General features: G+C 38.0%; 1 long non-coding RNA gene across 1 annotated transcript; it reads left to right on the top strand.

Annotated features, from left to right (window-relative positions):
- Window positions 1-270: 270 nt before the first annotated feature.
- LOC112654533 (uncharacterized) lies at window positions 271-4,721 on the top strand. Its single transcript, XR_003133083.3, has 3 exons — window positions 271-410; window positions 3,751-4,075; window positions 4,403-4,721. It is a non-coding gene; the product is annotated as an uncharacterized LOC112654533 (long non-coding RNA).
- The last annotated feature ends 1,326 nt before the right edge of the window (window positions 4,722-6,047 follow it).

Below are 6,047 nucleotides of genomic sequence, written 5' to 3'. Positions count from 1 at the left end.
CTTTATTCAAGCCATCATTTATGAACATTTTGCCCTCTAGTGGCAAGAATCAAGGAAAAACTATTCCTCCTGAGGAAAACTTTCACGTCCTACATCCCTATCAAAACCTGGTATTTTGATGAATGCTTAGGCTTGCTTCAATATTTTTCTAGTTATGTCTACCGAAAAGTTACTCCCAAAATTAGCAGCTTTCAACAACAAACATTTATGAAGTTTCCAAGAGTCAGGAACTTCCGAGCAGCTTCCTGCAACCAAGGAGTCAGCCTTGCTCAGCTCACTCATCCGAAAGCTTGACCAGGCAGGAGGAGGTGCTTCCAAGCTCGTGAGGCTGGTGACAGGAGGCTTCAGTTCCTAGACTTTCGGATTTCTCCATAGGGCCACTCAAGACACGGTAGCTGGGTCCTTCCAAGGTGAGCTGTCTGGGGACCTGTGGAGGATGCGGGGGGCCTGTGGAGAGAGGTAGAGAGGGAGAAAGGAAGAAGCCAAGACTGAAGCTGCCATGTCTCCTACATTCTGATTCAAAGATTATATACCATGGATGAATGACCTAGAATCACGTAGATTCAACATGAGTAAACCTCAAAACAAACTATTCCAATAAAAATCAAGTTGTAGGGGCACCTGGGTGACTCAAGTTGGTTAAGCCTCCGTATCTTGATTTTGGCTCAGGTCATGATCTTAGGGTCGTGAGATCAAGTCCCATACCAGGCTCTGTGCTGAACATGGAGCCCGCTTAAGATTCTCTCTCTCCCTTTCCCTCTGCCGCTCCCCTCAACCCTCCTTCCTGCTCACACATACAGTCTCAATAAATAAATAAACAAATAAATAAATAAATGCAAATTGTATGAGAACATACATTTATATGTATATAACTAATATAAAATACTTATATAATCATATACAAAACTTGTATTTTTGTATAATGTACATTAATGTAGTGTATTATACATTAATTACACATTATAATTATACATTATTAATATACGTATACATTAATACATACAATATGTTATATATATTGTATAATATATTATATGTATAATAAATGATATATGTATAATATATTATATGTAATGTAAATTAAATATATTAAGTTTTATAATATTAATTATAATATGTACCTTAATGTACATTATACATTAAAGTAATTAATGTCATGTAAAATATTTAAAGCCCACTCTATCTTGTTTAGTACACATCACATGTGTGTGTAGTAGCCACATACACAAAAATATATGTGGAAATGATAAATTCCTAACTTGGCATAGTAGTCACCTCTGGTGGAAAGGGGGAGGAATGAGATTAGGAAGGTGTAGACAGGGGCTTTAGCTGGAAATACTTATGTCTTAAATTTAACTATGTCTACAAAAGCATTTGTTATATTAGTCTGTCTGCTTTTTAGTAAAAAAAAGTCTATTTTTTAGTCTATTGTTTTAGTAAAACCAAAACAACTAACTATTGCTTCTAGAAGAGAGATGACTGGAGTAACTTCATTTTGCATGTATGTGAGATTTTATGATACAAATATTTATGTAAATCTGGGCCCAAAGTGATAAATGATAACACTTATTAAATTTAGGTAGAGAGATTCTTGAACAATGGTTGCATTGCTCCTTGCATTTTCCTTTTTTATTCTTTTCAAAATTAAAAGAAAAAATACATAGCCATTTCCTGCAGGGAAATGAGAGTCTCTCACTACATGAGAGAATAATCATTATAAAAAGACATTACACCAAATCACCACAGTTACAGCAGATCATGTTTTCAGTATCACCACATGTGCCTAGAGAAATATAAATCAACCTAACAGACCAATCAATACATTTGAAAATGCTCACAGCAAATATAGAGAACTACTATACACACATACCCCCAATAAAATTTTAGTACATAATTCCTCCATCTATCTTGTGACTGGGGCTAAGTAATTCTTTTTTTTTTTCTAAGATTTTAGCTATTTATTCATGAGAGACGGCGGGGGGCGGGTGGGGGGCAGAGACACAGGCAGAGGGAGAAGCAGGCTCCATGCTTGGAGCCTGATGTGGGACTCAATCCCGGGTCTCCAGGATCACGCCCTGGGCCAAAGGCAGGTGCTAAACCACTGAGCCAGCCAGGCATCCCAGCCTAAGTAATTCTTTAAATATGTGGCTTATTTTAATGAAATGGTGGCATGGGAATGAGTGATGGTGATGGGTAAAACCTGAAAACCTATTAATCCCCTGCACTGCCCTTGCTATACTTACCGTACTACACATTGCGTGTTTTTGCCCCTCTTCCCCTTCTTTTGGCAACAGCTCTAGATTCCTCCTTAGGAAATTGTTCATTCCCATTCTAGGCCCAGATGGTTTATGTGGGTGTAACCCACCTCTGGCTTTAGCAAGTGATCTAGTACTGGTCACTGAGAGTCTTCCTAGGACTTTTGATGGAATTCTTAGGAAGAAAGAAAGTCTTCTTCTGCTAAGAATTTGATTCAGCACTGCTGGCAGATATCTTTGCTTCAGAATAAAAACCTCACAGAAAAAGCAGAGCCAAAAGATGGAAGGACAGAGAGAGAGAGAGAGAGAGAGAGAGATCTCAAAGTTATGATAGACAAAGAGCATGAATGTTTCTGTGACACTGTTGAGGTCCTAGGTCCAATTCCCAGGTATGTAGGACAGTAAGTCCTCTTTTTTACTTGTTACTTTGAATGTTGTATGACTTGCACTCAAAAGAATCTTGAGAAGTGTACTTATGTGCAAGTCCTGAAGCATACTAAAATTCTAATCCTGCCTGTCCTGGAGAACTCTAAAAGCAGAGGACTTGAGTGCTCATAAGATCAGATTCAGGCTTCTGAGACATGCCTCCCGTGTTGCTTTAAGGCAAGGGTCCCTAACCTGATGGCTTGATCCTCTAGGGTTTTTATGAAACAGTGTGACAGAAATGTGACCATCTCATCAAACTGTGGGTAAAATGATATGTGTACCCAAATATATGTGCTTTTCTGGGGAAAGGGTCCATTGATTTAATCTTATCAGTAAAGGGACTTGTAAACCAACAGATTAAAGTCACTGACAGATGATCAGAGCAAAAATGTAGTGTTAAGACTGAATTTCCAGTCTCTAAGTGTATCAGAAAGCTGGACTTTTTAAGTTGAGATTTTGAAACAATGGAGAAGCCATGTCACCATCTTATTAATATCATGAAATGCCTTGTTTAAATATAAACCCATTAAATGTTTGAAATATATAATCTAAAAAGTTTATTTCATTAAAAAAAAAAATTCGGGATCCCTGGGTGGAGCAGCGGTTTGGCGCCTGCCTTTGGCCCAGGGCGCGATCCTGGAGACCCGGGATCGAATCCCATGTCGGGCTCCCGGTGCATGGAGCCTGCTTCTCCCTCTGCCTATGTCTCTGCCTCTCTCTCTCTCTCTCTCTCTCTCTCTCTCTGTGACTATCATAAATAAATAAAAATTTTTTAAAAAAGTTCATTTCATCAAGAGCCATCTGTGGTTACCACTGTCTGAAGAATGGGAGATGCATATAGATTTAACAAATGACTAGAAATCTGCTTCCCAGAGAAATTCAAATATGCCCCCAGTGTCATGTAAACAAATAAAAGACTGTAGTTTGCTTGTTATATTTGCATAAAATAATAATTCTCAGCAATACCAATACATTTCACATGCCACTGATTAAATCTTGAATATTCATGCATGCATTAAAAAGCCTTCTGTTGCTTTGGTGAAACCTAATATCATGAAATGTATTCCAGCTTTCCTTTAGGGAGAAGAATATTATAACCGAAAATTAAATCAAAGCTGTTGCTTATCAATAAGAACAATCAAGAAGAGAAAGATGGAAGATTGCCTTGGAAATAGGAGAGGACCAATGAAATATTAATGTTCTGTGGGCCTGGGGCCCAGAGAGACTAATATTCAATGAGTGTCTTTAGACCTCAAGCATCCACTGTATATAGCAGTATCAGTGTTTGTTTGGGTAATGAGACAACAGAATTCCAGGAAATGGAGCAAGATTGTCCACCAAAGAGCCCAGCATAATAATGAGCAACCATCTGGAAACTTTGGCTTTAATACCAGGTAAGTTCTGCCCTAGTAGTGGGAAATAGTGGGAAAAAGTGGGAAATAACTTCGCTTTCATTGCATGTCTGGTTCTGAGTAAAGCCCTTACTAGCCCTTTGAAGTAGAATCACAGAAATTAAGAATATCTATAAGTCCCCAGTTTCTCAACCTTGGCACTATTGATATTTTGGGGTTGAATAATTCCTTGTTCTCCAGGCTGCAAATTCTTGGGCCCTGTCCTAGACCTACTGAACCATAAACTGGGAATAGGGTCACCCTCCACATGCGTCTGAGGTTGGCTAAAGTTTAAGAAGCATTAATCTAACTCAATTTCTCATTTTACAGCTGAAGAAACAGAGGTTGGTTAAGTGTTTACTCAAGTGACTTAGCAGCCAAAGCTGCACATCATGTGTCCTTATCTACAGAGTTTGCTAAGTGGGGCCTTGCAAGAAGGGGTTGATATCCTGCAAGCATATTTCATCCCAACACCATGACACATGAAACATGTTGTTGTACAGCAAACATTCCAAGACTGAGTATGTTTCTCAAATTTGATCTCTTTCCTGGATTCCCAGGTTTTCCAGGCTTTCATGCAAAGACCTTTACTTTTGTTGACATTATTTTTCTAATGATTATTATTGTCCAAAAAAATTAAAATAAATAAATAAATAATGATTATTATTTTCTACCTATTTTTTGTCTTTTTGCCTGCTTCTTTTTTCTTTTCTGCCTTTATCCCTAAGATAGCCAGCTTTGTAACCTTGAGGTGTAGCCTTCTAAGTCTTTTCTTGTTGTATAATCACATACAAACAGATATTTGGATATATATATATATACACACACATATAATTATTATATCCAGCACGTAGAACCTGAAACGTTATAGATCCTCAATAAATACTTATTGAATAATTTGCTTTATAAAAATGGGATAATTTGGGTTTGGGTTTTTTTTTTTTTTTTTTTTTTTTTTTGAGAGAGAGAGAGAGAATGTGAGTGGGATTGGGAAGAGGAGGAGGGAGAGTAAAAATCTTAAGCAGCCTCCACATCTAGCACAGAGCCCCATGCTGTGCTCCATCTCATGACCCTGAGGTCACCACCTGAGCCAAAACCTGAGTCGGATGCTTAACGGATGGAGCCATCCAGGTGCCCCAAGAAAAATAATCTTAACATAATCATGTGTCTCGTGACCTTACGTCCCTAATTAACAGTCTGTTTTACGTATGCACCTTATGTACAACAATCTTAAGTTTTTATAGAAGATACACAAGGGTGGATTTCAGATAAATGTTCCTAGTCTCACGAAGGCAAGAAATTCAACCTGAGACTTTCCCAACTTGTGCTGCAGGCAATTTTAGAAATGGCAAGCAGTAAGATCAGTCATCAAAAGAAGTCTCACCTTGAATGTGTCTAAGAATTTTTGGATTCTTAGAAGTGCAAAAATATGCAGTAGTGATAAACCTCACATCTTGAAGTCAGCCATAGGCAGCGTTGAGGTAGTCGTTTTGGGAAACCTTAGCTCAGTGAAATATTTAAGAAGGGTCACTTAAGTGCTATCCCTGTGGCTTAGAAAGAGAAGTACCAAGACCCTAGGCAATTACCATCGGAAACAAAGACTTTTTAAAACTATCTTACAAAAAAATCATCAGTTTTAGTTTTAAGAAATAGAAATGCAAACAGTGTGTGGCACAAAGCAGTGTCACAATAAATGGTAGCTATTGCTGCCACTCTCTGCCATCAAGGATCATGCATCTTCATATTTGGAATTCCTATTTAGACCTAGCACGGTCAAATAAATATTATCAAATTATTTAACGGTCAAATAAATATTATCAAATGAGTGAGTGAGTGACATCAATGACAGGCCGAGTGCACTCTGCGACCAAACCCTGGAGTCCAAGACCCTGAGCTAGACACAAGGACCGAAAGGAAACTGTAGGTTTCCAAGATTCCAAATAATTTCCAAGATGTATTTAATGCGTGCATGAAT

Source organism: Canis lupus, chromosome 15 (genome assembly GCF_003254725.2).
Source record: "Canis lupus dingo isolate Sandy chromosome 15, ASM325472v2, whole genome shotgun sequence".
NCBI classification, from domain to species: Eukaryota; Metazoa; Chordata; class Mammalia; order Carnivora; family Canidae; genus Canis; species Canis lupus.
This window is presented reverse-complemented; position numbering and strand designations above follow the sequence as displayed.